The sequence below is a fragment of the Anguilla rostrata genome, chromosome 2 (genome assembly GCF_018555375.3).
Source record: "Anguilla rostrata isolate EN2019 chromosome 2, ASM1855537v3, whole genome shotgun sequence".
Classification (NCBI taxonomy): Eukaryota; Metazoa; Chordata; class Actinopteri; order Anguilliformes; family Anguillidae; genus Anguilla; species Anguilla rostrata.
In genome coordinates this window covers 25,052,188-25,070,268 of record NC_057934.1, presented here as the reverse complement: position 1 = coordinate 25,070,268, position 18,081 = coordinate 25,052,188, and the positions used below count along the sequence as shown (strand labels likewise).

The following is an 18,081-nucleotide window of genomic DNA, read 5'->3' as shown; positions in this document are numbered from 1 at the left end:
CACCAACACCAGCATCAAGTTCACGGACGATACGACTGTGGTTGGACTTATCTCAGGAGGAGACAAGACAGCCTACAGGGATGAAGTCCAAGGACTGGCAGCGTGGTGTTCAGAGAACAATCTCATCCTGAACCCCTCACACAATATACGGGAGGAGATAGCCAGGACACCGGGCTCTCCGTGGATCGTTGTCGGCTCCAGCAGACGTCGGAGGCGGAGGAGACACAGGAAGCAAAGGCATGGATGCCGGTCCGGCCTACTTGCTAGGCTAAGGAGACAACCACACAAACCACCGCTACCCAGCATTTTTCTCACCAACGCCAGATCCCTCACCAACAAAATTGACAAACTGAATTTAAGGGATCTCCGCGAACAAACTCATAAAGGACTGTTGTATTCTGTTAATAACAGAGACGTGGCTACACTCACTTATCCCAGACGTAGCTATTGAGCTAGCAGACCGCACAACATTTCGCTGGGATAGAAACAAAGACTCCGGTAAGAGCAAGGGAGGGGGCTTATGCATTTACGCACAGAACAACTGGTGCACTAATACCAAAATCATAGACAGACACTGTTCTTCCAATCTGGAGTACCTGACAGTCAAATGCAGGCCTATTTACCTTCCACGTGAGCTTACCGTTGTTATAGTCACAGCTGTGTACATTCCACCGGATGCTAACGCTAGCATAGCTTTAGGCTACCTGCTCAATGCTATAAACTCACAACAGAGCACCTATCCCGAAGCAGCCCATATCATAGCCAGTGATTTTAACCATGCAGATTTAAAGGCAGTCCTCCCGAAATGTGCGACCAGGGGGAAAAATACACTAGACAAGGTTTATTCAAACATTAGGAATGGTTTTAGGTGAACACCACTACCACACTTAGGCCAGTCAGATCACCTATCCATACTCTTAACCCCAGAATACACCCCCTCTGGAGAAAAGCTCAACCCACCACAAAGACTGTTAAGACATGGCCTGAAGGAGCTTCCTTGCAGCTGCAGGATTGCTTTGAAAGGACTAATTGCGACATTTTTGAGGATCAGGACTTGGAGGAGTATACATCAACTGTGCTCTGCTACATACAGAACTGTGTTGACAATGGTACCGTCGACAAACACATCCGGTGTACCCCAATCAGAAGCCCTAGATGACAAAGGAGGTCAAAACTCTCCTCAAGGACCGTAACACCGCCTTTAGGTCCGGCGGCAGAGCCCTATACAGCACTGCTAGAGCTAACCTGAAAAGAGGCATCAGGGAGGCTAAAGCAGCCTACAAGAGGAAGATTGAAGACCACTTCACCAACAACGACCCACGGCAGGTATGGCAGGGCATCCAGCACATCACCAACTACAAGACCAGCAACCGCACGACTGTCGACAGTGACGCCTCACTGGCAGAGGAACTTAATTGTTTCTTTGCTCACTATGAGGTGAAAGCAGCGAAGACAGACACGACACCTCCAACAGCCACATCCTCACTGTGCAGGAGCATGATGTGAGGCGTTTGCTCAGAGCGGTGAACCTGAGGAAAGCTACCGTCCCAGATGGTGTCACAGAAAGGGCGCTGAAGGAATGTGCAGACCAGCTCTCCGAGGTCTTCACAAAGATCTTCAACCTGTCCCTGTCTAAATCCATCATCCCACCTTGCCTGAAGTCTGCCACAAGTGTCCCACTGCCAAAAAAGACTGTCATCAGCGGCCTCAACGACTACCGTCCAGTTGCACCTACGCCGGTCATCATAAAGTGCTTCGAGAGGCTGATCCTGCAGCACTTCAAAGCCAGCCTCCCACCCACCTTCGACCCATACCAGTTTGCCTACAGAGCGATTAGGTCTACAGAAGATGCAATCACCACTGCTCTTCACACTGCACTAACCCACCTTGAACACCAGGGGAGCTATGTAAGGATGCTTTTCATAGACTTCAGCTCTGCCTTTAACATCGTCATCCCGGGCAGACTGATCACTAAACTTACTCACTTAGGACTTTCCCAACCCACCTGCCCAGACTGTTAGACTAGGCCCCCACCTCTCCTCCACCCTTACACTCAGCACCGGCGCCCCACAGGGCTGTGTGTTGAGCCCCCTTCTCTATGCCCTCTACACTCATGACTGTTCCCCCACCCATACCACCAACACCAGCATCAAGTTCACGGACGATACGACTGTGGTTGGACTTATCTCAGGAGGAGACAAGACAGCCTACAGGGATGAAGTCCAAGGACTGGCAGCGTGGTGTTCAGAGAACAATCTCATCCTGAACCCCTCAAAAACGAAATAACTCATAATAGACTTCCAGAAGAGTAGTGCAGACCCCGATCCACTATACATCAACAGGGACTGTGTGGAAAGGGTCCCTGTGTTCAGGTTCCTGGGTATGCACATTGCTGAAGATCTCATGTTCATGTTTTGGGTTGCTTTGCATCTGTGGGTCCTAGAGTTCTTGTTAATGTCAATCATGAGCAAGGACCAAGACGTTTGGCCGCAAACCTGGTATCCCTCCAGGAATCCAAAACTTGGCTATGCTGGAATCTTTCAGAAAGATCAGACAATTAACTGACCACAAAATTCCCTTTTTATGGCCATCTTGTCTCTGGCCAGACATGAACCCGGCTGAAAATGTGTGGTTTGAATTGAAAAGGGCAAAACAAAAGTGTGGACTGAAGAGGGTGGAGGACATTGAAAGATTCTGCATGGAGAAAAGGTCAAAGTTCCCCCAATATGATCTCATAAAACACAACAGTAGACAACAGTATGCTTATCCTTGTGAAGGGAGGGCATGCAAAGTACTGAAAACAGGGTCGCTAATCATTTTGACACCTACCCATTTAGGAAGTAAACTACATTTCCTAAAGTAGGAGGACGTCCCCTCTCATTTGTGGTTTTGGCCATTTCAGCCACACCAATTGCTAACAGGTACATGAAATCAAGCATACAGCCATGCAATCTCCATTGACAAACATTGGCAGTAGAATGGGTCATACTGAAGAGCTCAGTGACATTCAACATGACTTTCAATGCCACCTTTCCAACAAGTCAGTTTGTCATATTTCTGCCCAGCTAGAGCTGCCCCAGGCAACTGTAAGCGCTGTTATTGTGAAGTGGAAACATATCGGAGAAACAACAGCTCAGCCACAAAACGGTAGACCTCACAAGATCACAGAACAGGAACGCCGAGTGCTGAAGTGTGTAGCTCATAAAAATCACCTCTCCTTGGTGGCAACACTCACTACAGTGTTCCAAACTACCTCTGGAAACGTCAGCACAAAAACTTTGTCTAGAGCTTCATGAAAGGTTTCCAAGGCCAAGCAGCCGTACACAAGCCTAAGATCACCGTGCTCAATGCTAACCGTCGGTTAGAGTGGTGTAAAGCACACCGCCATTGGAGCAGTTGAAAGCGTTCTCTGGAGTGATGAATCACGCTTCACTATCTGGCAGTCTGATGGACAAATCTGGGTTTGGCGGAATGCACCGTGCCAACTGTACTGGCCCGAATAGTGCCAACTGTAAAGCTTGGTGGAGGAAGAATAATGGTCTGGGGCTGTTTTTCATGGTTGGGCTAGGCCCCTCAGTTCTAGTAAAGGGAAATCATAATGCTACAACATACAATGACATTCTAGAGAATTGTCTGCTTCCAACTTTATGGCAACAGTTTGAAGGAAGGCCCTTCCCTGTTTCAGCAAGAGAATGCCCCCATGCACAAAGCAAGGTCCATAAAGAAATGGTTTGCTGAGTTTTGAGGGGAAGAACTTGATTGGCCTGCACAGACCTGACCTCTACCCCGTCAAACACCTTTGGAATGAATTAGAATGCTGACTGCGAGCCAGGCCTTATGCCCAACATCAGTGCCCAACCTCACTAATACTCTTGTGGCTGAATGGAAGCAAATCTACGGGAAAGTCTTCCCAGAAGAGTGGAGGCTGTTACAACAGCAATTAGGGGGTCCAACTCCATATTAATGCCCATGGTTTTGGAATGAGATGTTCAACAAGTACATACAGTATGGGTGTGATGTTTAGTTGTCTACATACTTTTGGAAATGTAGTGCATTTCTCATTACCTGTATTGTTTATTGTTTATACATCTGATTGTTAACTTATATATTAGTTTGCATTTATAAGGAGTCCAAGTGCATATTGTTAGGCAAATGGTATTGGACATCAATACCATGATAGGACTAACCTTAAACTGTCAACATCTAAGTAATTTATAGATGCATTTTTGTTAGAAGGTTGGAAAACACACTTATTTGTTGCAATTTGCAATGATGAGCTGAGCCAGTCCCTTCTCAGAGGTCAGATCCAGGGGAAACCCTAGACAGGAGAATGAATATGGTGGTTTTGAGAATTTTTGGAGTTTGAAGGTGGAGGCAAGGTTGGTAAAATGCATGATGTTTGGCTATGTCATTCAGGTAGGATGCCATTGGTGTTTTGGAGGTGTTTATGTTTTATTATTTATATATAAAATTACAGTAATTGTGCTTTTTAAAATAGATAAAACTGACCTAAAATAAATAAAAACGGATGTAATGCCAACTTGGCACCGACCTCACCAGAAATTCAGAAGACTAGTTATGCACTGGAAGATCCATGAGGTTGGCAGACTTGTTTTAGTTTTGTTTGTAATACTTGCATTTTACACTCCACATAGTTCCATTCATCTACTTTTAGTAATAGTTAGGCTCACCCCTGTCAGTGATCCTTGTAGGTAGGGGTTGGCTGTAACGTACAGTATATATACATGATGACCTTATTTGTATAGTTGAACAGCTCAAACTTGCGGGCTTGTCATGAAGAAGCCTACTCTGAATGTCAATATCATCCCAATGCTCCGCTCCTCAGACAAGGTAACATGTCTGGGTGTTCTGGAGGCAATTTCCATATCCAGATTTAAATAGAAAGAACACACAGCAATGGCAGCAAATTCACAATACCCCATACTTTCTGTTGGCTTTCTGTGTTTTATCAATAGATGATTTTTAGATTCAATATAAAACTCAATATAAAAAAGGAAATTTCTTATTCAGCATGAATGTGAGTTAATGAAACAGGACAAAACTTTGTTTGCAGTACAGTACATACTTTGAAATACTTTGTGGAGGTTCAGATGCACATTTAGTGAGTGTGTGTGTGTGTGTGTGCTTGCGTGCATGCGTGTGTGTGCATGTGTGTGTGTTGCTGTTAGCGTATTTTGTCACTTTTGTCACAATTTATGAATAAACATTGAAGCTAAATATAATGAATATCTATTATAATTACTAAAATGAAATATAATCCCATTTGGTCTAATTCATGATAAGAGAAAAGGTTTAGAAATCCAGTTCCACATTCATACCAAAAGGGGCCCCTGCATTGATTTTATAAATTCATGTGTACCTGTTCTTTATGATTCCCCCAAAATACACAAATCCACCACATAGGCCCATTTTATCAAGTAATGGTTCTCTTACAATGGTTATCTACTTTTTAAAAATTGATTTTCATATAAATTGACTTGTATATACGAACATACACATGAAAGAAATGTCAGGATATATTTGTCACAGTGAAATAAATTATAGCAACAATGGAGTTCCTAGTACAGTAATATGGCACACAAGGGTGGTTTGGAAACATTGTATTTTCTTTCATCTAATGATATGACTTTAACCAGTAACCCAACTTGCTGAAGTAATATTGAATCAGAATTATTTTCTTTTTGCCTTAAAGTTTTGGGGCTACCATATACAGTAGACAACATATTGTTCATTTTCAGCAGTGATTGTAATGAGACATTTTACAGGTCAAGTGTATACATTAACAACTGGAGACCTAGTTTGTTTATTGAAATCAAATTTAATTATGAATCTATTATTTAATTTGATGTACTATTTAGCCTACTGATAAGATACTTTGATACTTTGCTGAAAGCGAGTACCTTCCTTCCAGTACCTAGTAAGTGCGTGTGGCAAACACGCCTGCCACAGGCCACCGAAGTGGCTTTCCTTGGGGCCCTCCAGCACAGAGACACAGTCCAGATTTATTTTACAAGGGTTTGGCAAGGTGGTACAGTCAAATGACCAGATCTTAAACCCTGTCATGACAGAGAGCTCCCCGTGTGAGTGGGGGTGGCAGATTTAACCTGTACGCAGTGATTACCTCACTACGCACAGGTGCAGCCACTCCTGTTCCTGGGTCCAATTAGCCTGGCCAATTATCTAATTCTTAACCAATTATCCAATTGGCCAGGTCTAATTAGCTTGACCAGAGGGCAGGTGTGGCTGCTTAAACCAGCCATCCCCACACCACAGTGCAGTATTCCTTATTCACATTTATAGGCTTCCAGGAACATCATTGTTTTAAGATTACTTTAAAGCTGTAGAGTTCATTGAAAATTGAAAACAAGAGGGAATCAAAGAAAGCAGATTGAGGAGGCTATAAAGAAGGCCTTTGATATGAATAGAGACACACTAATGGAGACATCTGACAAATCTAAGATGAAATATTCTCATATGTTCTCATGTTCACATACAGTTTTTTACCCTCGCCAAAAAAATAAAAATAAGTAAAAAATTTTAAAATAATTTAAAAAACATATTCTGTTTCCTGGTGAGACATTGAGAAGAAAAGAAGGGCTTTAAAGAACCACCAATCTTTCATATAAAAGGGGTAAGAATCAAAAACACAACAAATTAGTACCTTCATCTATAAGATGCAAACCTTTTCAAAAGTATGTAAATGAAGATTTGTCTTATTTAACCTGTTACATCCTGAACTTAGTTCAAGAACATAATCCAAAATATGACAGCACATTTACCTGTGACATAAGTAAAACACTACATGTATTTCAGTACAAGGTTTTTCTTTGGAATCCACTGCCTCTGCTTCTTATACTGAGAATATTACAACATGAAGTCCTTTCAGTTTAATAAAAGTTTATTTGTTTATTTTATTTTATTGTTATTTATTTTTGTTTTTGTCAATATTCTCTACTGCTACAGAGTGAAACGTGTTATTAATTTGTTCAAATTTCCATCGAGCATAGAGGTAAGGCCCAGTGTTTTGGCAGTGATACAACAGCCTGAAATATATCCTCCTCGTTAATCCACCAGTTGATCCATCTTTGTGACTCATCAATTTTTTCTGACCTGAATCATTTCAATTACAGATTTAATTTGTACCAATTATGTGAAATTGCCTGCAAGCTCATGATCACGGCAAATATAGCGTTGATTTTAAGACTTATTTTTCACAAATTTGTTAGCCGCACCATGACCCTACAATGTAGAGTATATAGTAAAAATGAAAAGGAGAAAACTATGCAAGTAAAAAGAGCACGACTCAGCTAGCTCTAGCGCCAGGTCTGGTGATAGCCAATTTTAACTGAGGCAAGTGAACCTTTATCTTTATCTCTAAAAGCTTTTTCTTCATCCCTATCCTACAATCCACAAGGACTCAGAAGCTAAATGCTTCAGAGATTGGCAGCAGAGGCAAGTTTTCAAATTAAGCTTATTGCACAATGAATACTTTTATGAAAATGTGTCTTAATCCGTAATTAATAATTACATTGCCTCAGTCCAGCTTACTGTGTTACTGTGAAATTGTAGCCTACCTTTCATATTTGCAGCTTTTTAACATTTAAAATGTTCAGATTATGTATTTCATTCAGCATGCATTGTAATGTTTTAATATCCAGTTCCTTTGTGTCCAGCCTGATGTGTGGGAAAATATTTCAGAAAGCACATATACAAAGCAAAATGAAAATATGATTTCTGAGATGGATGTCTTTTAGATGTCTTTTTTCAAAATTATCCATTTATAATCCATTCAGCCTGTATCCTTTGTTGGACTGTACAAACCCCATTATGGTTCATCACTGTTAATCTTAGAGTATTTAGCACAGCCAGTTACCTACTACGTATGTACTCAATAAAAGCTGCTATAGAAAAACATTGTGGATTATAACAGAACTGCAGGTTACTCAATCTAGCTACAGAAATCACAGGACCTCTCTGTAAAGATCAAAATGTTGTCAGGGTTGTGTTGTGGTAGGACCCAAGCGCAGAGTAAAAACACGGGAGGCTCAAAATGTAGGTTTCAAACAAAAGACTTTACTACTACCAGTAACAAAGCAGGGAACAAAAAAAAAAGAGGCCACAACGGGCAATTCCAAAAAACTCAAATATACTAATATACAAATATACAAATATACTCAAAAATACAACACGGAGAGGGATTCAAAACACTAGAAAGGCTCGAAACACAATGGAACTTGAAAATACTCTAAACACAGGGAACAAACAGCAAGGGAGTACAACAGTAGCAACCCGTAAGGGGAAGCAGGGAAACAGGACTTAAATACATGAAGGTTAAACGAGACAACAGGTGAACACACTGATTGAATGAACACAGGAAACGAGACAGACATGTCTGGAATGTGATCACACAATTATCCCATACCACAACAATTAACAATAACCAGACATACATAGGCAGACCAAACTAAGGGATGCAAGACAGGACAAAAACTACGGGGAGGCGGGAACCGAGGAGGCACAGGCGGGAACAGAGGAGGCACAACCATGACAAATGTTCCATTCCTTGCTTTTACCTAAAAGACTTGGGAGTGGTTTTGAAAAGAGACACAGTTGTCATGTTCTGTGGTTTGTCTGTGTTTCCCTTGTTGGGCCGCCAGATGGCGGCACTTCTGTTTTGTGTCCTGCTTGTACCCTGTTTAATTGTATTATTGTTTTCAATTGTTCAATTATTTGGTTTTTGGTTGTCTCGTTTTCCCTTCCCTCTCTGTGGCCTGATTGTTCATTGTGCCCTCCTGTGTCTCGTCAGTGTCGTGTTTATTTAAGTTCCCTTTCTCCCTGACTCAGGTGCTGGATCCTTGGTTGTGTTTGTTGATGTGTGCCTCTGATCATGTTTCTGCCCCGTGTGTTCCTGCCCATGTTCTGTTTTCCACGTGCTTTTGGATTTTTGGATTTTCTTTGTTTCCTGTGTTTTTGAAGTTTTCCTTTGCTTTTTGAGAGTTGCCCTGTGAGGCCTTTTGTTCCCTGCTTTTGTTCCTGTGTTGTAAGTAAAGTCCTTGTTTCCTATCACCGTTGGGAGTTTTGTGTTTTCCCCCTCACTCTGCGTTTGGGTCCTAACCCCCCAGTATCCTGACAACAGTGGTAGAGAGGCCAATAAATTGAAGGGCGCATGGAATAAGCTGGTACAGTAGGTCATACATTATTTCTGCCTCCAAATAAAATGTTGTTGGTCTTCATTACCTTTCCCAATGTTATTTGTTTTAATCTTAGCCTGCAAACTTGTCACAGATGGGACATTAATCTACATTCACCACGTCATTATTGCATCAAGAAATATTTACCTAATTATACGTAAAAAGCACCCTTCCAGGCATGGTTTCCTTATTGCCCTCTGCATTTATGTAAACTAACTGAGCAGTGAATCAAAACAGAACGACTGCATAAATATTTAGCTACATTTATTTAATTAAATGTATTGACCAGATGGCTTTAAATTAAGATGGTGAGTATTCATTTTTGCTACAAACACTTTAAAGCATTCATGGTTCATATATACACTCACCGGTCACTTCAATAGGTACACCTGTTCAACTGCAAACTGCACCCGTTAACACAAATATCTAATCAGCCAATCGCATGGCAGCAACTCAATGCATTTAGGCATGTAGACATGGTCAGGACAATCTGCTGAAGTTCAAACCAAGCATCAGAATGGGGAAGAAAGGTGATTTAAGTGACTTTGAACATGGCATGGTTGTTGGTGCCAGACCGGCTGGTTTGAGTATTTCAGAAACTGCTGATCTACTGGGATTTTCATGTACAACCATCTCTAGGGTTTACAGAGAATGGTCCGAAAAAGAGAAAATATCCAGAGTGGCAGTTCTCTGGGCGAAAATGCCTTGTTGATGGTAGAGGTCAGAGGAGAATGGCCAGACTGGTTTGAGCTGATAGAAAGGCAACAGTAACTCAAATAACCACTCGTTACAACCGAGGTATGCAGAAGAGCATCTCTCAACACACACCACGTCAAACCTTGAAGCAGATGGGCTACAGCAGCAGAAGACCACACCGGGTGCCACTTCTGTCACCTAATGTGGCCGGTGAGTGTAGGCTATATATTATATTTTTTGTTTTTGCATCTTGACCTATAGGGGATCCCTGTTATTGGTCACCTTCAGAACAAAAAGCTTATGAATATCCATTGCACTCACTGAAAAAAGCAAACAAATGTGCAATATTATTATGTTTTTATTACTGAGGGAATATGCCATGTTCATATTTTATTTTTTAGATACTTACAGTTTCTGACAACCTGTGTGCTTCATAATGGCTGGTATAGCGGCATTCACAAGTTTGTGGTTTAAAGCAAGAAAATACATTTCAAGTAACTCTAACGCAGCTTGTAGTCCTACAGAGCCGTTACCTTTCCAGTGCTCCTAAATCAGTATAATAGTGCAACAACATTTCAACGTTAAGATGCAGTGTTTCACGTCCTTTTCTTTTTGAGTTTTCCAAAAGAAGAGGTTGCAAAAGGGGGCTATGAGAGATGGTCTGTAGGCATTTTTCTCAGCACTAGATGAGTAGTCTGGATGAGGACCTCAATCGTTGTACGCGACAGCCTGGCTTGGGACTTTCTCCCCAGTCTGTTGTTCCTCTTGTATGGCTGAGCGGTACGGCTGCGGCCCAGCGCATCCACAGCTGCGACCACTCAGCTTCCCCGAAGTCCAGCACACCTCACCGGCTGCAGCAGACTCCCCAGCTAGATTTGAATGCATCATGTCATGAATGATGTTGAAACATTTTTGTAACGTGACAAGAACATTGTGTGCTAGCAGGGTTGATTGGGGTCCACGAGGACCCTCCAGACTCCTCCAGCTTGGAGGATGTAAAATATTCAGCAGTGACAAAGGGAAGTGAGGTGAACTGCTTTTCCCACAGACTTCATAACAAGCCCCATCCATGCCACTGTTTACAACGAGTTCAGTTTTGTTTCCAAGGTCAAATCTGCTTTAGGGTTGCAAAAAAAACTGACCTTCCTACGACTCAATTTCCATAATCACTGAACACACTTGTGTAGATACACAGTGTACATGTATGTAAATGTACATGTACATGTACTAGGATACCTTCAGTACAAGACGCAATAGTCGTGTCAAAGCTGACTGAAAGCCCTGAGTGGAACACCTCAAGCAATCTAAAAATAAAAGGAATCATGCAAAATAAGCGGATGTTCCTCCTCATCGTTTCAGCTTGGCTGAAGTGGAATGGAGTGGAATTTTCCATTGCAGCTTTATGTGTCAGACTATTCCCCAGTGAGCAGTTTTTGACAGCCCACAGGTCCCTCTTCTCCCATCTTCATTACCATTGCATTTAAACAAAGAATCCAGACTAATCTCAGAATTTCCTTCTTGTCAGCTGGCCTTCAGAAAATTAGAAAAACACCCACATCCACACACACGCACACACACAGAAATACACACACATACACACAAATTAGGTGCTATTATTGTACAAGAATAAATTGACAGAGGGTTTAAAAGCCTGTCCACAGCTGAAATTTGCAGTTTTAGTTTTACTGTCAACAAACAGTAAACCATAAACTTGGCATGCACACATCCTCTGTCAATGAGCCACCTATGAAGGAAATACACTCCTGCAGCCATAAGTACACAAGCAGAGAGCATGCCGGGGAATAAAATGACTCTCTCTCTCTCTCGCTGTAATTCACCTGGATCAATGCTGGGCAGGGCTTGCAGAGCTCCACAGATCTGTAAATCAACCAGACAGTTTGTCTAATTCTCTGTGCCATCCCATCCGGATACTGTGAGTGTCTGTAAACCTGCCCAGGGTTAGAGTTAACTGCAGCTGCAGACTCAGCGTGCAGTTCCGTGTTCTCTGTGTCAGGTTTAAAGCACCATGCCCTCCACAGGGCTCACAATATTATTGCTCTCAGTGTTTCATCAGAGTCAGACCAGGATGCCATTTGTTCCAGGGTGAGGTAAAAGCCAACAGAGCCAGATCTAGTTTCCTTTTCAGAAGGTAACATCGATACTTTGCCTTTCCATTTCTCTTTACCAAAGGGCACATTTTCCATTTCCTGCTGTTAAAGTACTAGGACCCACTACAAGCAGTACATTACAACCACAGCTGAAAATGAAAGGGTACTTAAAAATAGAACCTGTAAGTGTCCTTTCATAAAAGATTGCTTCGTGCCATACAATCAGGTTTTCAGGAGCAATCCACTACTTGAGCTGAATTAGAAGCACTTGTGCTAAAACCAATTAATCTTATTCGGTATCAGAGATGTGCAATGTTTTTTCCTTTCAGATAATAACCCATACAGTATATACCATCTCATAAAAAACATGTTTTCAACGTACAGACATGGCAAGTTACTCACACATACAAAGCACTGTCTATAACTCATTTATTCAAACTGGCAAAATTTACGCCTGCTATTAAAAGTATTGATATCAATATGACGCCAAGTTGCTGTACTACAAACAATATAGGCTATCTTGCCTCACCGAAATTAAAGAAGCTGTATTCCAAAGCAATGCTACCCAATGTTTCCTAAATTGTTTAAAGTCACTTGGCCCTGTGTATATAAGCATGTAGTACATGAATAGGCCAAACCTATGTGTGGATGAGTAATAATTTGGCATTTTTGTAAATGGTAAATGGACTGCATTCATATAGCGCTTTACAATTGATGCCTTGCATTCACCAGAGCAATTAGGGGTCAGGTGTCTTGCTCAAGGACACTTCAACATGCCCAGGGCGGGGGATCGAACTGGCAACCCTCCGACTGCCAGACAAGCACTCTTACCTCCTGAGCTATGTCGCCTTTTGTACGTTGAAAACGTGTTTTTTTATGAGATATCATTTCTTTATGCAAAGTGTTTGTTATGAGAAAGTGAGAACAATAATGCATATAAATGTGGACTATGAGAAGTATGCGTACACGTACATACACGCAAACACACATACAGCTTAGGCAGTACCGGATAAAACAATGGCTGTGACAAAGGGTGCAGTAGCATAAGTATAAAAGAAGCTTGCACCATGAGAAAAGCAACACAGATGTCCCCAGTGTATGTACTCACTGATTTCACAGCCATTCAACGAGCCTTCATTGACAGAATTATCAGCAAGCTCCTAGAATTTGATCTCCGTAGATCGCAAATTGTGTACCCTTCTGTCCTGCTCCGTTTTCTGTTATTTAGTCGAGATGCACTTTTAGTGTTTCTATGGTTTATAAGGTATTTTGATATGCTTAGCTGTAGGCAGGACTCCTCTTTGCTGTTTTGCTTAGCTAGATCACAGACCTTACGTGAGAATTCGAGAAGTAGAACAGAACAGTGGAGAATAGCAGCACAGACATATGTCCCAGCAATCTTTGCAGATCAGACAATAACAATAGAGAGAAATGAGGATAAATTATGAAACTGAGTAGTTGAAAATATATGTTTTAGAAAAATGGGCATGTAGGTGAAGTTTGACATGATCACAGACTATAGTGCAAAAAAAAATTAAGTGACCATGAGGGAGATGAGTTTCCTTATTGAACGGTATATAAAACAGACGGTATTAAAAATTACTTGTTAAGATGGTTGGTGAAGTAATGTGTGACATTGCGTAGGAACTGTTGTAAAAATTTACTTTTCTCATGTTCATTACTAGTATTTACAATTACGATAGAGTCATTATTTTAAATGCAATGTTTTAATGCGGTGGGCAGATAGTATATACGTAGTAATTGTTTGTATGTGGGTACATAGAGAACGGGGCGAGGTAACATGAATGTAGAAACATGGCGTTTGCTGATAAGAAGGTTTTGTACGGTAGCCAAGTGAAGAAATATAGTTAGTAGAAATGGCACAGTGGTTAACTGGTGTAACTTTTTAATAAAATCAATACATTTTCCATCATGAAATGCATATGGCTGGCCATGAGTGACTTTGGGTAAACGTATGCATTGAAGATTCTGATATTCTGATAAGTGCAAAAGCAATACTGCCCTACAAAGCCTAAATGCAGTAACTACGGAAAGGATAAAACTGAGAAAAATGGCTTTCTTTGAAGTGTTTTAACTGGCCATCCAAATGGGTTATAGGTATATCAGTGATATTGCACTAATTGTACATGTATTCATGAAGTAATTGTAATGCCCAAAAATCATGATGGCTGATTTGACCTTTGACCCCAAAAATGTAGTTACTGCACTCTGCCTTTGCATTGCCTTAAATGGTTCTAATAGCAATGCAAAAGCAAAGTGCAGTAACTACAATGTTGTTGTTTCCTTTCAGCTTTTACATTGTGTTTTTTTTTTTATTATATTGTATATAATTGTATTTAACAGTATTTAACAACTATACTTATGGATTTGTGCATGTTTAATTAAGTCTGGACAAACTGAGAATTTTAGACGTCATATTTTAGTCTTAATATCATTTCATTTCACTTTTTTACTTATTCACCTATCTAGATAATAATTTTCCTATCAATTAAATTTTGCATCATCATCTTCATTTTCATCATCGTTGTCACCGCCACCACTGTTGTTGCCTTGATGACAATCACATTAATAATTTCCATTATTCTTGTCTTTATTATTTAACACAATGAATAAATACAAGGCTACACTGAATCACAGTAAAATTTGTTTATTATATTACATGTTTTAAACAGCAGCGACTGGTGAGCAGAAAATTGGTGGGGCGCAAAACCTTCCTTTAAACTAATCATTGATCTCAAACAAATTAATTTTCAGTAATAACAAGCATGCAAATGATCTGACTAATCAATTGGAAAGTGACACACAGCTTCTTCGCATTGTGTTAGGGAGATTAAATGATAAATGCGATTTAGAAAAATCTGTTTTAAATACTAAGCAGTGGCAGAAACTTCCCCTCATTTTCCTTCGGTATCAATACAATTAATCCACAAAATAGGCTACTCAATACTATCGTATATAGCCAGCTCTCCCCAAATAGGTAGTTTTAGCGAGTAGTCTAGGCCTTATAGCCTACATTTATTTTCATTTGCAGTACGAAATTGCGCACATTTTAATCAACATTATTTGCGGATACATGCACTTCTTTCTCCGCACTCGTATTCATGGCAAATATCCGCAATGCGTAGGCTAGATTGTAAACAATCTTGAAGTGCATGACATGGCATTGGCGATGATGTCAATTTACAGATGATAATGTTACAGCTTTCAGGGAGCAGGTAAGCTAACGCTAGCTAACTAAACATTGCCTGTCAGTCAGCATATATAGCGAGGCTGACAGGTATTTTATATTGTGATTGCTAGTTTCTCAACGCTTAATGTCATCGTTACTTAGCCTACCTGGGTATTTTCTTTTTAACGCCAGTTCCACCATCCTCTTTCCCCTGGATAGTGCCATCTCAAACAGAGTTGTTGTGTGAGATTAGATGGGTGAAATCGGCTGGTGTAGAATCCCAAAGCAGCTGCGTGAGGTAGGCTAACTTAGATGGGTAGAGCGTGAAATCGGCCGGTAGGATCCCAAAGCAGACCGCAGTAACTTCACTTACTGCGGTCTGCCATGGTTTTGAGTCGGATTTTGTAGTTACTGCAATTTATATACAGTTTTTTCTCTAAAACAAAGCAAAATTGAACTCTGAAACTTTGTCACAAGATAAAACAGATATCAAGAAGTTCATTTTTAGTTATAACTCAATTTCGACCAAAAATGTAGTTACTGCGGTTAGCCTTCGGACGGCAGAATAGTTCAAAAGCAGGTGACAATTATTAGTTAGCAAATATAAGTGTAAGATTTGCCTGAGAGCGGGAGGAGGGATTTGATCATCCAACCTTGCGCTTCCCAGTCAGTAACATTGGCATTGTGCCACCATGTTTTAAAGAAGAAGACAGGCCAGTAAGCACCACTAAGCTCCAGTTGCATCCATATGGCCTGGTGATATTGCAGCCAGTTAACTGAACATGTAGATGGTATGTCATAATGCAGTCTTCGGAGAATGCTGGGTAGATGTGGTGCAAATGCAATAGTTGAGAAGTAATAGACAATTATTAGTGAGGAAAAAAGCACCTTTAAGAAATTTACTTCAGGCTTCACATTTACCATTGAGCCACAAACGGACTAGCTGTGGAGACTGGAAATTTTTTTTGGTAAAAAGATATGTCCATTTTGCGTGTGTATGTGAGATTTTGATTGGCTGGTGTCGGTAAAATGTCCAATGAGGAAACATATTCTTTGTGGGCTAGGGGCATTTCTGGCAGGAAAGAGAAGAAGAAGAAGAAGAAGAAGAAAGAAAAAAAAGCAAAATCCCCTAAGTTTGGGGCTTTATTGTGTGGGCTAAGGCTGTCAAAAGTGCCATGAAATTGAGTTTGAATATTAGCTTTGGTAATTAGTTAGAGTTCGAATATATTTGAATATCATTTGCCTATAATTCACAAAAATAAGCTGCTTATTGTCGGGCACAATATGCACGTGACGCTCCCTCTAAACTGGCCCATGCGTTATTTTCCACAAGCGGGCAGAGGACATGCGTGAACTTTAATACTAGGTTATTACATCTGGGGCCTCATTTAGAAAACGTATTTTAGATCAACAGTGTGGCGCACGCGTAGAAAATCACGTCAAAGTAGTGATTTATAAAATTTCAACATGACTCGATTTGACCGTGGAAACGGTCGTGGCTCTACGTCAGGTCTTCACTTGACGTATGCACGCAAGTTCATTTTTATAAATGAGCCCCCTTCAGTTTCTATAGCCTGCGCAAATGAATAAAGCACTTTCTCGTGGATGTAATTTGCCACAAATCGGCATTTATTAATCATAGGGAAATGATTGTTTATAGGAAATCTGTTTATTTCTTAACACAAAAACTATTCAAACGGCTAATACCTGTAGCCTAAAACAACATTAATTACTTACTCTGTTTAGTTTGTTTAACTTCTTTCATCATCCAAATTTATCAAAATCTTCAGAACAGAAAGGAAACATAGCCTGCCATGGGAACATTATTTAACCTAAATTGTTAGCTGACCAGATCTGTTGAACTAAGTGAAAAAGAGACTGGCTCACGAAGCTAGCTGACCCGTAACGTTAGGTGTCCATGGAGCTGAACGTATCACCGGAGGTTATTGGCAAGGAAAACCAGATGATCCACTTGCTCTGGGTCCAGGGCAGAACGTTTTTTGTTGACAGAGGAAGGAACGTAAGCACAGGAAATGAACTTTGCGTGCATGAACATGATTCGCCGCATGCAATTAAAGCCTGCATGTTAATTACAATACGCGGGATCCAAAACTAATTTTCGAATGCTCAAATTTAGGTTCGAACTTTAAAAAGAGAAAGATTTTCGAATAGTTTTCGAACTTCGAATATTTTTTGACAGCCCTAGTGTGGACATGTGAAGTTGTTTATGAATTCTGTCTGTTGAAATGGGGTCAGAATGTACAGAAAATTAATGTTTTTAAGGTCTGAGTGTCTGTGGCTGTTGCGGTTATTTCTGTGGGGAACCCTGAAAAGTGCCAAACTCTCAGTGCTGTATAGATAAGGCGTAACTTGGCTGGATGGCATACCTGCCATCCCAATACATAATATAAAGGTCACATTACAATTTAATATGACATTGCAGTATCTGTATACTTATATTTCATGTGTCATATTGTATTCATATATACGTAAGACTTGCATATGCCATGAAATAAAGCATGTGCATAATACTGTATGTATAATACTGCTTGCTGTCTTATGTGAAAGACCATCTGACCTTTCACATAAATGACTGCATCCACTGTAAAGCAACGTGCCTGATGTACCAATACGAAACACTGAGGCTCCTCCTTCAATATACAACCAGGAAGTTCACACGGTGCTTCTGAGTTATTTGCCTGTAGTTAGATATAAAATATAACATTATGCATGGAAGTGAGAACAATGTAAATCTTTGCCTGGAATGTGACAGTGAGAAATTTGCCTTGAGCTGTCCGTCTACACACAATGCAAAAGCAACAGTGTACACTTTGCAGTGTTTTGCAAAATCCATTACTGAATACAATGGTTAATT

General features: G+C 40.6%; 1 protein-coding gene across 1 annotated transcript in view; it reads right to left on the bottom strand.

The window, feature by feature from the left end:
- Positions 1-18,081, bottom strand: part of tbkbp1 (TBK1 binding protein 1) — a 110,233-nt gene that overhangs the window by 54,916 nt on the left and 37,236 nt on the right. The window lies entirely within an intron of this gene.